Here is a 9985-nt window from a genome sequence, read left to right on the forward strand (position 1 = left end):
GTATTGGGCTGCATTTCTCCATATTGCACTTAGATCTATCTTAGTAAAGAACAATGACTTTATGTTTTTTATTTATTATCAAATGATAGCTGTGTACGGTAATGCAATCATGGGGTACAGTGTGGTGTTTTCATATACTATTTGAAATATTTTCATCAAACTGGTTAACATAGACTTTATGTCAATTTTCTTAGTTATTAGAACAATGACTTTAAATTGTCATCCAATGAGAGCTCAATCAACTTCATCTGTAGTTCCTTAGGTGCTTTGGTGATATCAATTAGGTGAGACCAAAATGCAAATTTGAGTGTGATGTCTTGTTTCTCAAAGCCAATGAACCTCTTACTATATTCTCCAATTGCTATAATAGGTCGATAACATTTGCATTCCTCAAATTTTTCACATATGTATCACCTTATTCATTGATAACCTTCACTAACTGGGGAAAATATTCATCTGAAATTTCTTTTTGAAGAAGAAGTGTTTTAAAAGAAGATAGCATTTTTTTAAATGCTTGAAATTTTTGCCACATATCATCTATAGACTTAGTTGTACCTTGCAAAGAAATATTTAAGTCATTAGGCTCACTTTGTCAGCACATATACAAAAATTGAAATGACACAGAAAGATTAGCATGGCCCTTGCACAACGATGATGCACAAATTGTAAAGTATCCCTTAATTGTGTTACATACCGACTACATAGTGATTGAAAGATGATGTCCAAAGATGAGACCACAGAGGAAATATTAAGACCAAGTTTATTGAAAGGGGAGGTTGACCCATCTGTGCAGTGCAAAGGTGGCATCTATGACTGGAGGGCAGTCAGAGGCCCTTCTAAATGGGGCCATGAGGGGCGGGCACATTCCACTGCTTACCTGTCAGGTTAGGGTCATTTGTCATGACTTCTGGGGTGTGGGCTAGCCTGATCCTTTGTGTCTTTGTCTTAGGAAAACAGGAGGATGGAAAAGGGTTTGTGTATGCCTGGGTTAGGTCTCACAACAGGAGTTACATTTAAATTGCTTTTTCGTTTTCTTTTTCTTCTTCTTTTTTTCTTTCCTTATCTCTTCCAGAGCACCAAAGAGGATTATGTTAACCTCAGATATATATTTTTTATTTCTTTTTTCTTTCATTCATCTTTCATTTATACCTCGTTATTATTATTATATTCTTTCTATTTTTTTCTCTCTTTCTTCTCTTCCTTTTCTCTCCCTTTCTTAATTTTATCCATGGGCCATTTCAACCTCAAAGCCTAGAGGCAAATAATGTCAATGACAAGGAGGAAGGGAGAGAAGTAAGTAGGGGAAGGATATAAAGAAGAAGAAACCACACTGAGTAGGCACCAACAAAAAACACTGAAGAAACATGAAGAATCAGAACAGATTGACTCCCCCAAAGATCACAATGTAGATACCACAGAAGATTCCAGCTATAAAGAAATTATGAGGCTAGGTGTGGTGCCACACACCTGTAATCCTAGCACACTGGGAGGTAAAAGCAGATGGATTGCCTGAGCTCACAGGTGCTTTAAGACCAGCCTGAGCCAAAGTGAGACCCCTATCTCTAAAAATAGCCAGGCATTGTGGTAGTGCCTGTAGTCCTAGCTACTCAGAAGGCTGAGGCAAAAGAATTGCTTGAGCCCAAGAGTTTTGTGTTGCTGTGAGCTATGACGCCAAGGTACTGTACTGAGGGCAACAAAATAAAAATCTCTGTCTCAAAAAAAAAAAAAAAGATAGAAAATAAAGAAAAAGAAATTATGGAAATGACAGAAACAAAATTTTGATCAGGGGTGGAAAATTTATGAAGAGAATTAAACAAAAAAAAAAAAAAAGGAAAACCAGCAAAAATAAATCCAAAAATTGACCCAAGAATGAAAAAAAGACAAGATAAAGTCTTCAAGCATCTGGACTAAATTTTAAAGGATATAATAGACCTTAAAGAAATGAAGGAGTTATTCAAGGAGTTTTGAAATGTAGTAGAGTTTCAATAACAGATTAAGGAAAATAAAGAATCTCAGAGTTTGAAGATAAGGCTCTTAAGCTAACCCAATCATTAAAAGAAGCAGAAAGATAGAGAATAAATGCAGAACCATCTCTTAGGGAATAATGGGACTACACAAACAAATTATAGGTATCCCTGAGGAAGAAGTAGGGAGTACCAATAGCATGGAAGCCCTAGTTGATGACATGATAACTGAAAATTTCCGAAGCACCACCAAAGATTCAGCTATACACCTACTAGATGAATATTGAATCCTGTATCAACTCACTTCAAACATACCATCTCCTACACATATTATAATAAACCTGGCCAAACTCAAAATGAAAGAAAAAATTGTATAAACAGTCAGGCATAAGCATTAGCTGTCCTCCAAAGGCAAAACTCATAAGGGTGACAGATGACATCTCAGTTGAAACTTTATGAATCAGAAGAAAGTAAACTGTGGGGTCCCATTTTCAAACTCCTCAAACAAAACAACTACCAACTCAAGATTCTGTATCCTGCAAAACTAAGTTTCATAATGAAGATGAAATCAAACCTTTTACTAACAAGAAAACATTGAGGAAATCTACCACTGTAAGACCAGCTATGCTGGAAGTACTCAGACCAGTACTATCCACAGACCTACACACTGGACCACCAGCAAAGTAAACTCCTTTGAGAACTAAAGAACTAAGTCTAGCATCAATAGTAATAGCCCAAGTGATAAAACAAGGCAACATGCCTCCATGCAGCAAGATGAAAAGAAATGCACCCTACTTATTAAATCTCTCAATAAATATGAACAGCTTTAATATTAATATTAATATTAATATGAGCTTAACAGACATATACAAAAGTTTCCAATAAAACAAAGTCTTGGATGAGATGCTTTTAGACCATAAGTCTACCAAGTCTTGGATGAGATGCTTTTAGACCATAATTCTACCAAACCTTCAAAGGAGAGTTTGTACCTATATTGTGGAACTTACTCCAAAACATCATTGAGAAGGAAGGAACACTCCCCAATTCCTTCTATGAAGCAAATATCATTCTTATACCAAAACCAGATAAAGACACAACAAATAAAGAAAATTATAGACCAATATCATTAATGAACATAGATGCACCAATATTCAATAAAATCTTAGCAAACTGAAACCAGCCGAACATAAAAAAAGAAAATCCTTCATTACCAAGTAGGCTCATCCCTGGTATGCAAGCCTGACTAAACATATACAATCCATTGACATAATTCACCACATAAACAGAAGTAAAAGAAAATATCCTATGATCTTTTTAATAGACATACAAAATGCACTTAACAAAATTCAGCACCCTTTTTTATAAGCCTTAAGAAAATTGGCATAGATGGGACATTTCTTAAAGTGATAGAAGTAATGTATAATAAACTCACAGCCAATGTTATTATGAACAGAGAAAACTGAAAACATTCCTGCTTAGAATCAGAACCAGACAAGGATGTCCACTATTGCCACTACTTTTCAACATAGTGCTGTGGAAGTCCTAGCCAATACAAATAGAAAAAGGAAGGATATAAAGCATTTCCAAATAGGAGCAGAAGAGGTTCACTCTTTGGTGATAGGATCTTATACTTAGAAAATCTTAAGAACTGAACCACAGGATTTCTGGAAGTAATCAAGAAATGCAGTAACATCTCAGGATAGGAAATCAACATTCAAATCAGTTGCCTTCATGTACACCAACAATACTCAAGCCAAGAATCAAATCAAAGATACAATGCCCTTCACAATATCATCAAAGAAAATGAAATACCATGGAATATACTTAGTGAAGGTTGTGAAGGATCTCCACAGAAAGAACTATGAAACATTAAGAAAAAAAGTAGCAAAGGATGTTAACAAATGGAAGAACAAACCATACTCATTCCTGGGAAGAATCAACATTTTTTTTCTTTTTTTTTACTTACCAATACAGTTTTATTACAGCAAAAGGATACAAATTAGAAGAGTTGTATAGGGTGACAACTGAGTATTCTGAAGGCAAAGCTTGTTTTTGCCCTCTGACACCAATGTGTGACAATACTCCAAGAGCGAGCACTGCCAACCAGGGACATTCACCTGAGCTTTGGTGTCCAGCATGTTTGTTGGAGTCTTACTACATACGCCTAATTAATTGGATCATGGCCCATGTGACTCAGTCTCTAGCTCTTCTCCCCATCCCCTAGAGATCAGGCTGCTATTATGTGTCCCAATGTCCCAACTCTTAATTTTTTTTTTAATTTCTGGCTCCTTTATTCCATGAATATTTACAGAACATCAACTATAGGCAAAACATTGACATAATCATTGAAGATAACATTGGGACAAATATATCAATTTTATGAGGAAACAAAGCATTATCTGCAAATCAATTATGAGATAAGTGTTCTCATTACCACTGCTCCTAGTAAAGTTGAAGATCCTAGCTAGTACAATTATGACAACTTAAAAATCCCAATGGTTTGTAAAAAAATACAAATTTCATTACTTCCAAGGAGAATCAACATTATTAAAATATCTATAGTACTCAAAGTAATCTATAGATTTAATGCAATCTCCATTAAAATGTCAGATTTTTAACATCTTGAAAACAATTATTCTACCTTTCATATAGAACAATGAAAAAACCCAAATAGTCAATGCAATTTTAAGAAATAAAAACAAATGTGGAGGCATCATGTTACCAGACTTCAGGTTATACTGCAAGTCTACGGTGATCAAAACAGCAAGGTATTTGCTTAAAAATGGAGATCTATGGAACAAAATGGAGAACCTAGATGTGAAACCAACCTCATATCACCATCTGATCCTTGATAAAACTAAAGCATACTTTGAGGAAATGAATCCCTGTTTAATAAATGGTGCTTGGAGAAGTGGCTAGCCACATGTAAAAGGCTGCAACTACCCACACCTCTGTCCACTCACAAAAATTAACTCATGCTGGATAAAAGATTTAAATCTAAGACACAAAGGTTTCTACAATAATTCTCCAAATAGATATTCCATGGTTTTAGTACTTTCTTCTTCTTCCTCAGGGATCCCCGTAGGAAGGGGGAAACTAACATAATTCTTGTGTTAGTTTATTTTACATAGTCCCATACTTCTCTAAGTGATTGCTCTCTCATTGTTATTCCTGTCTCTGACTTTTTAAATGCTTGGGTTAGCTTAAGAGCCTTGTCTTCTAGCTCTGAGATTCTTCTTCTTGGTTTAATCCTTTGCTGAAACTTTCTGCTGTGTATTGAAAAATCACTGAATCATTTTTATTCCTTTAAGGTCTATTATATTCTTCCTAAATTTAACGAGGTCTTTAGTGACCTTTTCGTTAATTTCCTGAAATATCTTTGGTGCTTGATTTTGTTGGTTTTCAACTTTTTCTTCAATTCCCTTCATCACTGACCCATTGACTCTTCAATTGGAGCCTATTATGCTTCACTCATCTCCTGTACTCAAATCCCACTGCACTCTAGGGGAAAAACACCTGGCTTCAAATTCCAGGGTATGGCTGTGGGAAACCAATATTATTTTCGCTCCCTCCCCTTCCCAGTATAGATGCCACATAGTGCACTGAGAGTTCTGTATGGCTTTAGTTGTCATCCAGTCCCCACAGTGCCAGTTGTCTTGTGCAATGTCTCTGCACAGATTTCAGGCAGGACCCTGTATAAGCAGGTAGGGGGTCTTTTGAGGTGGTGTGAGCCATCATGCAGTTTAGTATATGAGCACAGCACTCCTGCACTCTAATTTCTTATTGTTCCCCTCCTGTTCTCTGATCTTGTTATTATATTATCCCATCACCTTTCTTTTCTACAGTGAGTGTTCCATGTTCTTCTCTGTGATTCAGCAATACTGCTACAGAGATGAGTTGTCACTATGTAGGCAGTTGCCTGAAACTTTTGCTTCTTTCCTTGGGTGTGATGCATTGAGAAGCTGCCTCTCATTCACCATTTTTTCCAGTCCCCAGGTAATTTTAAATACTATGTTCTTCATGTGTATCTTCATCAAGTAAAGCCATGGAACCACAGTTTCTCAGTGAATGTATCTTTTTAATCTTTGATGCCTCTTGATATATTATCTTAAACAATTTATATCTGAAGAAAAACTTTTTGAAAGTTCTTTTTCTTTTTCTTTTTTTAATTAAATCATAGCTGGGTACATTAATGTAGTCCTGGAGTACAGTGTGCTGGTTTTATATACAAATTGAAATATTTTCACCAAACTGGTTAACATAGTCTTCATGGCATTTTCTTACTTATTGTGTTAAGACGTTTATATTCTACATTTAGAAAAATTCACATGTACCCTTGTAAGATGGACCACCCTGAAAGTTATTTTTCAACCACGTTCATTTCTTTGCAGTTACAATCTAGAGTTTCAGTCAAGCTCTTAAATGAAGTGAGTGCTTGAATTTTATAGCTTCAAACAAAACCACAAATTTTTACAGAAGTTGTGGTCACCTACAGGATTTCCTTGCAAAAGATTTTTTTTTTGGTCAAGTGTAGCAAATGTAGTATACGTGTATTCACTAAATCAGTGCAGATATTATATCACAAAGTCAAACAGAAGGAAGTCATCCTGCTAACTGAAGATTATAGGCGAACTTGAATTTGGTACTCAAGTAATTAGTATGATTGTGGCAACAGTAAGTCACTAATCCATGCAAAGTCATTTTGACAGTCTTTCTGCTTTTAGACAGTGGTATTCTTTTCAAGAAAGTAGAATATGTATATGATTCACTAATTACTGTTTGCATACGGGTCTGAGTTTGGGGGGCCTAATATTTTGTGATAGAATATACTAATAGAAAACAAGTAAGCAAGGAGAAGGTTATGTTAATCAGCTAAATGTCAGCATTCCACATTCTATACCAAATCAGCACATTGTACCCCATAAATGCATTAATGTACATAGTTATAATTTAATAAAGAATTTAAAAATATACATAAAGAGATGTAAATAACAAAGAAAGAAAGAAAGAAACATGTAGAAAGTCTGATAATAAAAAATCTAAGTTCATGCACCCAAAAATGGTCTAAACTTTTCACTCTCCTTTATTATATAGAATGATTCTAACCCCAATGCTATCATACTGCCCAAGTAAGTCTAGATACACCTGATATCACTGCAAATATCAACACTATGGAATGACCTTCCTCAATTAATATATTAGGAAACATTATTTTTGAGCTTTTACACCCTTCTTCCAGAGTTTCCTCTATAAGGCAAGCACTGGCCACAATTACCAGGAAAGAAAAAAGAGAGGTAATTGTATTTCACTCACATTGAATTGGCCTCAGCACTTTGCACACACAAATTGCTTGCATGCAGTAATTCTCAAGGAATTGAGCAATTCTAATTTTTATCGTAATACTCAAAACATTAAAGGATTTTGCTGAAGGTATTTATGAATTAAGTGTTCTGTGGAATTTCAGAAATTTATGAAAACATAATTATAAAAATCAGAATTATAAAACATGAGACTAGCCCCTTCTAAATATGGAATTTAACTTTTGGTTAATTTCTCCTGTTCAGTTTGGAAAGGATCAAAAAGGAGAAACCAAAATTTATTGATTTTGTTAAAACTGCCTTAACAGAGCATCTGTATATCTGGGATTTATTAATAGAACCACTTCAGATTCTGTGTATACTTCCTTGGGCAAAAAAACATTTTTCAGAATCTTATTTTCCCCAATTCCCTCATATCTAAAGGAAAGCCTAATTTAAACTATTGGTTCTCGGAAACTTTCATGTGCATCAGAATCAACTGCGGAGTTTGTTAATAATTTATATTCGTGGGGCCAAACCATAGAAATTCAGATTACATGAGTCTGGAGTAGAGTATGAGAATTTTGATTTTTGCAGATTCCTGAGAGTAGGGACTATACTTTGATAAATGCTGGGGTTTACCTTCTTTGAGTTTCAAGATGAACAATTTTTATTTACATAGTAAAGCAGCAGATTTCAGACACAGGGTTCAGCTCTACTTGCAACCACCACTGTCCGAGGGAAGGTGTAGTGTTTCCTTGCCACTGGCTGCAGTTTGAACATACAGCTCATTTTGAGTTCTGAACAGGATCTTTCTAGCAATAGAGAACACACCATGAAAATCACTCTAAGCTATTAGCACCTCATTGTCGAATCACCTAATCTGTCGTCACATCTCTTTTCTCTTAGACAGGTCATTGCTCCGGTGTGAACTTGATTATTTTTGAAATGGTTGAAATAAAAAAAGCATGTTGAAATAAAGGAAGCATCCTGTCTCAGGTAGCATAGATTTTCTTTCAAATATTCATGCTAACTGAGCAAGGTTATGCTTAGCTTTAGTGAGCTAAAGACTTAGAACATAAGAGGTCTTGGAAATGTTTTAAGAGAAGTAAAAGAGGAAGAAATAAAAGTTAGCGAATCATTTGCAGCTGTCAATAGCATTTTTTTGACTGCAGTTTTGTGCATATCATCACAAGGTCATTGCATAATTTTTTCTATTTGAATGGCAATCAAATTCGTATCCAAACCTGTGTATTGGAAACTCTCATCAGGTGTTGTATCTTCAACCATGTTGTAGAGATATTAAAGGTAGATACACAACTTCCAGGACCAGTGCTATGAAGTCTCCCAAAATGAGAGATTGAGAGATAGAGAGACTAAGTTCCCAAAGGATGATCAGAAAGAGACATTGACATTTGCTAAGATTTGATAAGGCCAAAACAGTTCTATTATACGCTCATAAAGTCCAAGTTAAAATATTTCAGTTGTGAGCAACACCTTGGTTTTGCACCAAGAGATCTGAGCTTTGGTTTCTGCCACTTACTAGGAGAGTAGCCTCGGGAAAGTCTCCTAACCCGCTGAACCTTAGTTTTCTCAGCTAAAAAAATGGGACTAATGAAGCATTCCATGCAAGGCCATTATGAGAATTAGAGAGATAACGTAAGCGAATGCACAGTGCCAACAATAAGGCACTATATACACACAATATTATGTCTTATTTCTATCATTACATTTGTTCTTTGGATCCTATAAATAAAAAGACAACCCTTTCTTAAACATTGGCAAAAGCCAATAAAGTGTCTGCAACAGACATACATTTTAAATTTAAGCAACCCTTATTTTTCCATCCCAGGTCTTTAAAGCCAAGATAATGATTACAATAAAAATTTCTAGATCTAAAGGGCAGACATTCTTTTTTTTTATTTAATCCAAATACTATGGAGACCAGATGCTGCATCCAAATTAAGAGTATTTCAAAACTGAAAAAATTTAAATGTAACAATTCTTATCCCTGGAGGAGAATCTAACCCCTGCTATATCAAAATGATCCCATTCAGGGGATGAGAACCTTGAAGCTAAAACCTTAGGAACATACATCATGTGACAAGAACTCCCTTTCCTCTGCTTCCCTCCCCAGTCACCAGTCACTTAGATAAAGCTAAAGACAGCCACCCAGGATTCAGATTGTACTGATTTGCCGAACCTATACCTAGATTGTTGGTTTTCATGGACAAGAGTTAATGGAAGAGTTGTATCACAATCCTCTGGAGAGTTATTTTTATATTATTAATTGCCCTGCTCATCTTTCCCCACCTGCCTGTCCTCTACACTGATTGTGATATTCTAAAATGTACAGAAAAACATATATCCCCAGAGAACTCTAACACATTATTGTTGGGGGGAGAGTCATTCCTGCAGACATCTTCTCTCCTTCTCACACGCTCTCAGATTACTGCCACGGGTTGAAGAAGACTCGGCCGTGATTGCTGTGTGGCCAGTAGTCTTCTTAGGATGACTTTTTAAAAACAAAAACTATTTTTCACACAAAATATAGTAGTGTCAAAGCAGTATGGTTTTCTTTAAAAATGAAAACCTACATGGTTTGAAATTTATATAAAAAAAAATCATCGGCTCGGCGCCTGTGGCTCAAGCGGCTAAGGCGCCAGCCACATACAACTAAGGTGGCAGGTTCGAATCCCCAGCCCGGGCCCGCCAAACAACAAT

The 9985-nt window shown here is 35.7% G+C and overlaps 1 non-coding gene across 1 annotated transcript; it reads left to right on the forward strand.

The window, feature by feature from the left end:
- Nucleotides 1–582: 582 nt before the first annotated feature.
- LOC111722990 lies at nt 583–685 on the forward strand. Its single transcript, XR_002771612.1, has one exon. It is a non-coding gene; the product is annotated as a U6 spliceosomal RNA (small nuclear RNA).
- The last annotated feature ends 9300 nt before the right edge of the window (nt 686–9985 follow it).

This window comes from Otolemur garnettii, unplaced genomic scaffold (genome assembly GCF_000181295.1).
Source record: "Otolemur garnettii isolate 467f Iridium unplaced genomic scaffold, OtoGar3 scaffold00006, whole genome shotgun sequence".
Classification (NCBI taxonomy): Eukaryota; Metazoa; Chordata; class Mammalia; order Primates; family Galagidae; genus Otolemur; species Otolemur garnettii.